Consider the following 8,584-nt stretch of genomic DNA (forward strand, 5'->3'; position numbering starts at 1 on the left):
CTTTGAGGGACAGTTCAAACCACTAGACTCATGGATTTGGAATAGTTTTTGCTCTTGCAAGAACTCCCTTCTGACTCAGGCAAAATGGAGAGTGGGTAATGGTTGTAGTATTGCCCTAAATCACAAGGACTGGTTCTCTCCTAAATTAATACCCTCACAGCTTCAACAATTAGGTCTAAATGCTGTTTCACACCTAATTAATCATGAAACAAAAACTTGGAACTCACAACTTCTAAACCAAGTTTATGAATTTGCAGAAGCTCCAAGTATTAGCTCTATTCCCTTATCTAAAACAGATAAGGATAATACTCAATATGCCTGTTTCAAATTGGGGAGTTTATGAAACTCCTCTTTCTATACTTAATCAGAAGAACTATAACTCTTTTCTTTACACTTTGTCCTAGAAGCCTGGGACTAGCAACCAATAGGAGAAGAGAACCCTAGCAACAATAGCAAGAGCAGGAACGCTGCCCCTATAGCTGCGTGCTATTCTGCTGCTGGTGAATCTGGACCTGAGCGAAGAGATAATGCCTCTATAGCAGCTGGAATTGGGTAACTTCAATGAAATGCCTCTGCTTCTGCTCGATCAAATGCAACCTCTGAGACACCCGAAGGGCCGGCCATATGTACCTCGAAAGACCCGGCCCATTCAAATCAAAATAGAAGGAGCACCTACGACTAAGGGGAATGGAATGTCGACCACAGGGTGAGATGATCTTCTAATACGAGGGCGAGTGACTGGTCAAGTCATGAAACTTAGTAATTTTTATCAACATGGCTGCAAGTGGACTGGGTTTATGTGTTTAAACTGACTACGACCAAAGTCGTGGCTAAAAAGGGTATCAGCTTCTTTCAGGTAGTACCTCTCCTGGATTAGAAGACAGTAATTATAGAGAAGGGTGTTGGAAGAAGTTATGGAGGTTGAAAAATCCTGTAAGAATCACTACCTTTTTGTGGAAATTTTTGAAAAATGCACTTCCAACCAAACTGGGTCTAGAGAAAAGAAAGATTGCATCAGATACAAGATATGTAGTGTGTCATTCCGCAGAAGAGGACTTAGACCATCTTTTCCTATCCTGTACACTTGCAAAAGCAATTTAGATGACAACAGACATCAATTTATAATCTGATCTGCTACATCCAATTTCAATTAGCTACTGGTTGAGGAAATTGGTGACTAACATTGATAATTACAGGAATCAAAATCCTTTCTTTGAATATATCATTGCTTGTACTTTATGGACCATCTGGATAAACAGGAGCCGAGTCATTTTTGAATGTAAGGATCCTATCCCCAAGACTCATTACTAATGTCAAAAAACTTGATTGGCAAGTACGACAAGCTTTCAACAAAGAAAATAACAAACAGCACAGTAGCTGCAATCCAGAAGAAGGCCTCAAACAAGGAGCTATCAGGTGGCAAATCCTTAGTATAATAGCTTACTTGGCAAAGGACAAGGAAGGGAAGGAAATTTTCAAAGGATGCTGTTCTACTGCAGAAACAGAGAGATTGCAGACCTTGTTATTGGCAACAAGGGAAGCTGTTTCCCAGGCCAAGAGGCAAGGATATAAGGAAATACTTCTGCTATCAAGCTCAAAATAGCTGCGGGATGTGTTGAGTGGAAGGTACAATCCAAATTGGAAGAACTGAGTCGTATTGGAAGACTTGCAGCAGTGCCAGTCTGCCAAAATGATGGAATAACAATTGATAATTTTTGTTGTAAATGTAAATGATACTACTCTGGGACCAGTTTTAAACTGCGCTAAACAGGCCTATAGCTTTTGTGTAGCCTATAGAGAGCCTTACGTTGGTGTACTGGTTGTATTTTTTTTTTTTGTGGTATAAAAAAAATATGGAGTAACCCTAAAAGTTCCAGAATATTTATTAATCCAGCACTTTGTATTGTCTTAGGGACACCAGTAGTTGGTCTTTTAAGTATACGGACACCAGGTTGGGGTATCTACATTTGCCAAGACCTCATCAGAGAGGAGAGCGTCCAGCTCTTTGTTTTTTTCACTCAACAAACCTCTCCTAGTCATAAGGATCTGCTAAGTAGATAACTGCATCCACCTTCAGAAAGACAGAAATGTATTTAGCAAAAAAACATTAATTAACATTGTACCTATATCTTTCTTGTTAATTTAACAAGAAAAATACAGCCATAATTTGAGACATTAAAAGAAAATACTGCAGCATTTTGAACCAACATGCAATGATGAGCATAATTTAAAATATATTTCTCTTTGTTAGGCAATCAAGCAACATCTTGCCAAATTTCCAATACAGAATTTCAAGTTTGATTTTAGGATCACTATTTCTTAACATTTCCCAAATGGAAGCATTTTACCCTCAACAATTAAAAGCATTCCTCCGGTTTTTAAAACTGACAAGAAAGAAGGTCTGATCAAGAAATAAAAATTAACATGCAAAGAAGTCACCAACTCACCAATGCACTGGTAGAATTATGAAATGCCATATTTTAATACAAGAGAGCATGAATTATGTATAGTGAGATACTATTAGCAGACATTCTAAACACTGAAGGTGCTATTAGTGAACTCTCACAATCAATGTCTGCCTCCAATGAGTCAGATAAACATGGAAATGTTTGTCCGGGATTATGAAGGCAGAACTATCATAACATTTAGGTTTCAGCATGCAATAACATAAGCAAAAACAATTGCACAGAATGCTGGTACTCAATTAGGATAGCACAGCTCAGGAATACGTAAGAAGTTACAATTTCTCTCAGGTTTTAGAAAAATTGACAAGAAACAAGGTCAGATCAAGAAAGAAAAAATTAACATGTAAGAAATCTCTAATCTACTAGTAAAAAAAAAAAGTGAAATTCCATATTTTAATGGAAGAGGTCCAAAATGTACATCATGATTCATGACCTAGATAGATTCGGTAAAATAAAGCAGAGTGAATCATGTATGGTGAGATGCTATTAGTAGAACTTCTAAAATCAAAATGTGCTATCAGCGAACTCCCACAATCAATATCTGCCACCCATGAATCAGATAAATATTGAAAGGTTTGTCTGGGGTTATGAAGGCAGAATTATCCTAAGATCATTCTGTAGGCTATAACATAAGCAAAAACAACCGAACAGGACACTGGTATTCTATTAGGATAGCAAAACTCAGGAATAAGGGACATGGATTATCATCTAGCTAGTTGAGAGGGGGGGGGTGGGGGGGGGGGGGGGGGGGGGAGTTAATTCATATAATAGCACCAAAATTTCTAATTTTCTTAGGATTTTGGTTAGACTTCAGCCAAATCAGTTTAATTTTTTACAAGGGGTAATTATTCCGTATCAAAATATTCGTTGTTGCCAAATTTATGGCACATATGGTAACAACCCTAAGTTTATCACGATTCAAATTGGGGAAAATCTGAATCTAGCTAGCAAAAACTAGTCACAGACAATCATTTAAACCACATTCCCTATTGTTCAACCTTGAATCACACAATTGACGCTCTATGAATAACAAGTACTCTAAAGAGCAACAAAAATATATATTATAATCACCAGATTATCGCATTCCAAGAATCAACTCAACATTCACATCAAAGATGATTGATAGATTGATCTATCTACCTTGGTGTAGCAGTCTTTCCACACTCAACGAGCTATTTGATGTCCTCCCAAATCAAAAGCCTTAAACTTGATTTTCTCAATACTTAACTCCTCTGATGCAGGGTACTGTGTTGTCTGGTGTTGAACTAATCTCTGCAATATTCCATTACCAATACCCAGGAAAAAAAAGAAAAGAAAGAAGGAATATCAAGCCAATGGTAATCAAACTAAACAAAACCCACCAATTGTTTGCTTAGAATCACAATTTAAAAAAAAAAAAAAAAACACTGTTTCAGTCATAAGTTTTGTATTGTTATGGCTTTTTTTCCTTTTTCTTTTCTGATGATATGGAATCTCACCATGGCAAGGCCATTTGGACCCACCCCTAAGGAGAAAACCATGGATGCATGAGTAGAGCATACAGCTCTTCTCTTAGCCTCAAGGGGACAAGCATTTGCTTCGGCCAGCTCTACCCCAAGGCCCTGTGGTGACATTGGTCGGGCCAAGGAGGGAACACAAATCCTCTTCTGGCCAAGAAGAAGATGCAGCAAATGTTATGCAAAAGATTAGGGATGGAACATTTGCAAAGACCTCATCAAAGAGTAGAGCATACAGCTCTTCCCTTAGCACCAAAAATTGATTCATGATTAGATGAACAAAGATTGAAATGTATTTAGCAAAAATGCATTACTTAGTAAGGAAGATAGCATGGTGGAGCAACACACAATGACAAGCATAACTCAAAAATGGTCAGTTCACTTTGTTAGGCAATCAGGCAGCAATTTTCCAAACTCCCAATCAAGAATCTCAATATATATTTAAGAATCACCCATTTTTTTCACATTTCCCAAATGGTTTTTTATTTTTATTTTATAATTTGATAGTTATAACTAAGGAGAAGCAATTTGAACCTTTAATGTATTCCTTGGAAATACTAAGGGGTGCCAACAAATTGAGCTACAAGGCTCCTGGCTTCCCAAATGGTATTTCAAACAACTAACAAGAAACAAGGGCTAAACAAGAAAGAAGAATCAACATGTAAGAAGTAAATGATGTAACAGTAAAGTTATGACATATTGGGTAAGGGAGTGTATACCACCCCAAAATTCTCTATTGCTTTCAATGGCGGCCTTGTGGGATACTTCAAAGTGAGGAGAGGGCTTAGACAAGGGGATCTGTTGCCTCCTTACTTATTTGTATTGGTAATGGAAGTCTTTTTGAGAATGTTACAGTCAGCTATCTCACAAGATCCTCTGCATTTAGATTCCATCCTAAATGTTAAGCTCTAAAAGTCACTCACCTCTGTTTTGCGGATGACTTGATGCTGTTTTCAAGCGCTAACATCCATTCTGTTACTATATTTCAAGATACTCTTGAGGCTTTCGAAAGAATTTCAGGCCTTAGTGCAAATCCTACAAAGACTGAAAATTTTCTTTCGGCTGTTCCTGCACATTTAAAGCACCAAATCCTAGAGTTCCTTCAGTTTAAAGAAGGGAAGCTGCCTGTTAACTATCTTGGAGTCCCTCTTATATCAGGAAGATGATCTGAAAAAGAGTGCAATAAAATCACAGCAGTCATGGTCTGTGAAATATCTCTCTGATGCAGGTAAGCTCCAGTTAATAAAATTTGTTCTATTTAGTCTTCAGTCCTATTGGTGTAGGACGTTCATATTGCCTAAAAAAGTTACTAGAGTAAAATGGGACTTGGTTTGTGAACGAAAATGTGAAAGTGGCTTGAAGATTGGAAAAAAGCAGCAATAATGGGTTTTATTTGGTCTCTCTTTGTTCAAGCTTGGTCATTATGGGTAGCATGGATTAGAACTAATCTCCTAAAGGGTAAAAGCTTTTGGATAATCAAAATACCTCAAGATTGCAGCTGGGGGTGGAGGAAAATCCTGAAGCTCAGGGAGATTGCTAGAACCTTCATTAGATTTCATGTGGGTTCAGGTAAGAATATCCATCTTTGGCACAATTGGTGGCATCCAAATGGTGCCTTGTTCTTGAAATATATCCACAGGAAAACGTATGAATGCATGATGCAGCCAATTCTTCTAATGCTCTTTTGTCTAGTGTGTTGCAAGAGGGTAATTGGATTTGGGCACCAGCCAGATCCGATAACCTAGTTCCTATCCAAAGCAAATTGTGCTTAATTGATTTTGCTGAGGAAGATAGACCAATTTGGATCCCTTCCAAATCTGGTACATACTCTTGTGCAGAAACTTTGAAGGCCATCAGGGAGAAAAAAGCCGAGGTTAGTTGGTGGAGATTGATATGTATTCAAGAGCCAAACCTCTTTCATTGGTTGGCTGGCCATGTTGAAATTGTCAACAAAGGAAAGAATGCTTAAATGGGGCTTTAATGGAGATACTAAGTGTGTACTATGCAGAAATGAAATTGAAAACAGAGAGCACCTCTTCTTTGAATGCTCTTTTACCCAGTATAATATGGAAAACTCTAATGAGTTGGTGCTTGGTGAAGCATCCTAGCTTTTGTTGGGTAGAGATCATGGCTTGGGGTGAAAGAGATGCCAAAAATAAGAGCCTCAGATCCAATGTATTCCGTTTAGCTTTATGGTTTGCTGTGTATCACATATGGCAGCAGAGGAATGGTATCTCAATGCATGTATATGAATTAGTTTTGGTATCAATATTTTAATGCAAGATATCTGCAATGTAATATTTGACCTTGATAAATAATGACATAGAGAATGACTCATGCATGTATGTTGAGACACTAATAGCAGACGAAACAACAAAAGGCGCTATCGGCAAACTCCCATCATCAATGTTCTCCGATGGATCAGATATAAACACGGAAAGCTTTACTTTATTGTCAGGTAATAACATAAGCAAAAACAATTGCACAGGCAAATGAGACATATATAAAAGAAAATAACTGTAGATATATAAGACTAAGAGCACTAAGTAAATGAGAATGTTGGTGCTCATTTACTTAGTTTTTGGTTAGAATTCAGCCAAAAGTTATGGCAATTTAATGTTGTAAGTCACAACTCAAAGTTCATCATGCTTGAAATCTGAATCTGGATTGCTACCAAAAACTACTCACAACAATTGAATAAAAAAAAAAAATTGACTTTACAGTCTCTACATTAACAAAAAGAGAATATATAAGATAAAACAGAGAAATTGAAATTACAATCTGTGGACGACTAAATTTCTCGGTTTGAAATAAGTCAAACAAGTAAAATAGTTTCACAAATGTGAATTTGTATTGATGATTGTGTGGTATAATTCTCTGTGATTACAAAAGAGTTATCCTCTGATTCGATCTCCTTAAAAGACTTGTTGATTGTATTTGTAGTAATGTGATTTTGATTCGAACACCCAATATACTTCAATTTGGCTAAAGAATGGATTGAAGATATTTGGAACAGAATTACAATGAATCTCTGGCTATGAGCTTGTTGGAAATCCTTTGTTCTTCGCGTTCTTCGTGTTCTTTGTGTGTTTTTCGTCTTCGAAGATTTGTGGTGGAAGTTCTTCGGGGCTTTAGAGGCTTGAATCCATGGAGCTTCACTGATTTGTAGTTGTTTGAGGTTTCTGGAGGCTTTTGAGCTTGATTCCAATGACCTTTAAGATCTAGGCAGGTAGTTTGGATGATTCTGCTTTGGATGTTCCTTGCATTTGAGGTCGAAGTTCTTGAAGTTGCTGGAGGCTTCAGAGCTTGATTCCAGCAGAATTTCAGTACTTCTGAGTGCTTCTGAACCTTCTTTGATGCTGCTTGTGCTTCAGATGGCTTGGTCTCCTTCCCTAAGATGTCTTGGTGTCCTCCTAAATGCCTTAGGAAGGCTTCTATTTATAGGAGTTTTGGGGTGGGTAAGCGACATGTGGCAGAGTCTGATTGGTGACACATGTTACAACCTGATTGGTCTGCTTGTGTCATCGTTTGCACGTGCTGGACTGCTTATGGTATCGCTTACACGCACTGATGTGTGATTGGTTTTTGCATGACACTTGGCAAATGTCTATTGGTTTCTGAATAGTGATAGCAAAACCTAGTAGCAATACGTGGTGCTTTATAATTGGTTGTATTTTGTAGACTTGGTAATGCGACGTGTCAGCTTGTGATAGGTTGGAAATTTTCCCTCTCTACACAATCACAATATCATCATATTGCACAAATCATTAACTGAAGGAATATTCTCATCAAAGGGACAATTTGATAGATTGAGAAAAATCTACCTTGGCACAGTAGTAGTCTCTCCAAACTCTACGAGCTATCCAATTTCAATGTCCTCCTAAATCTTTAGATCCTTCATCTCTTTAGATTTTCAACTGGGTGTTTACTTTTTCATCTGCTTGGATTCAGAGTCTTGCACAGGGTGCAACAGCCATGGATGGCCAAGATGTAAAGTTCAAAACTTCAACTTTTCATTTCAACGGTCGGACCTATTATAGGAATATATATATTATAGGGTTGGGTTCAAGTTACACTTGGTATAACTCTAGGCAATATTACACCACCCAATAAGTTGTTATAGAATTTATATTTTGAAAATCCTACCGTTGAATTACATGTTTTATATGTTCTTAGCGTTCATGTCAATATTCATGTCAATTGAATTTTATTTACTATTCGATTCATAAACTAATATTTTATGCATTATTTTAAACTATAAAAATTTGAATTTAAATAATTGATTGATGATATGACTATTAATCTTTGATCACCTTGAAATTTTGCAAGCATGGAGAATATACAAAAATAGTATAATCTAACGGTGGATTTGTCAAAATTTGTATTTAATTAAAAAATATTGAGTCATGTAACATTACTTAGAGTTACACCAGGTGTAACTTGAACCAAACCCATATATATGTGTGTGCGCGCGCATGCACGCTCTTTTTTAAGTTTCCAAGTTTTCACCTTCTCTAATTGATGGTTTAAACGAAAATTAAAACAAGTAAGTGGAGAGGTGTTTAAATTAAAAAAAAAAAAAAAAAAAGGTACTAGGTACAATACTTTAGGTACAGTATCTAA

The 8,584-nt window shown here is 36.9% G+C and overlaps 1 long non-coding RNA gene and 2 pseudogenes across 1 annotated transcript; all 3 read right to left on the reverse strand.

The window, feature by feature from the left end:
- Positions 1-838: 838 nt before the first annotated feature.
- Positions 839-7,956, reverse strand: LOC115979851. Its single transcript, XR_004089206.1, has 3 exons — positions 7,786-7,956; positions 3,606-3,737; positions 839-2,071 (listed from the first exon to the last, which is right to left on the reverse strand). It is a non-coding gene; the product is annotated as an uncharacterized LOC115979851 (long non-coding RNA).
- On the reverse strand, positions 2,501-2,620 carry LOC115983034 (annotated as a pseudogene).
- LOC115983032 lies at positions 2,932-3,051 on the reverse strand (annotated as a pseudogene).
- Positions 7,957-8,584: the final 628 nt, after the last annotated feature.

The sequence above is a fragment of the Quercus lobata genome, chromosome 3, assembly GCF_001633185.2.
Source record: "Quercus lobata isolate SW786 chromosome 3, ValleyOak3.0 Primary Assembly, whole genome shotgun sequence".
In the NCBI taxonomy this organism is placed as follows: domain Eukaryota; kingdom Viridiplantae; phylum Streptophyta; class Magnoliopsida; order Fagales; family Fagaceae; genus Quercus; species Quercus lobata.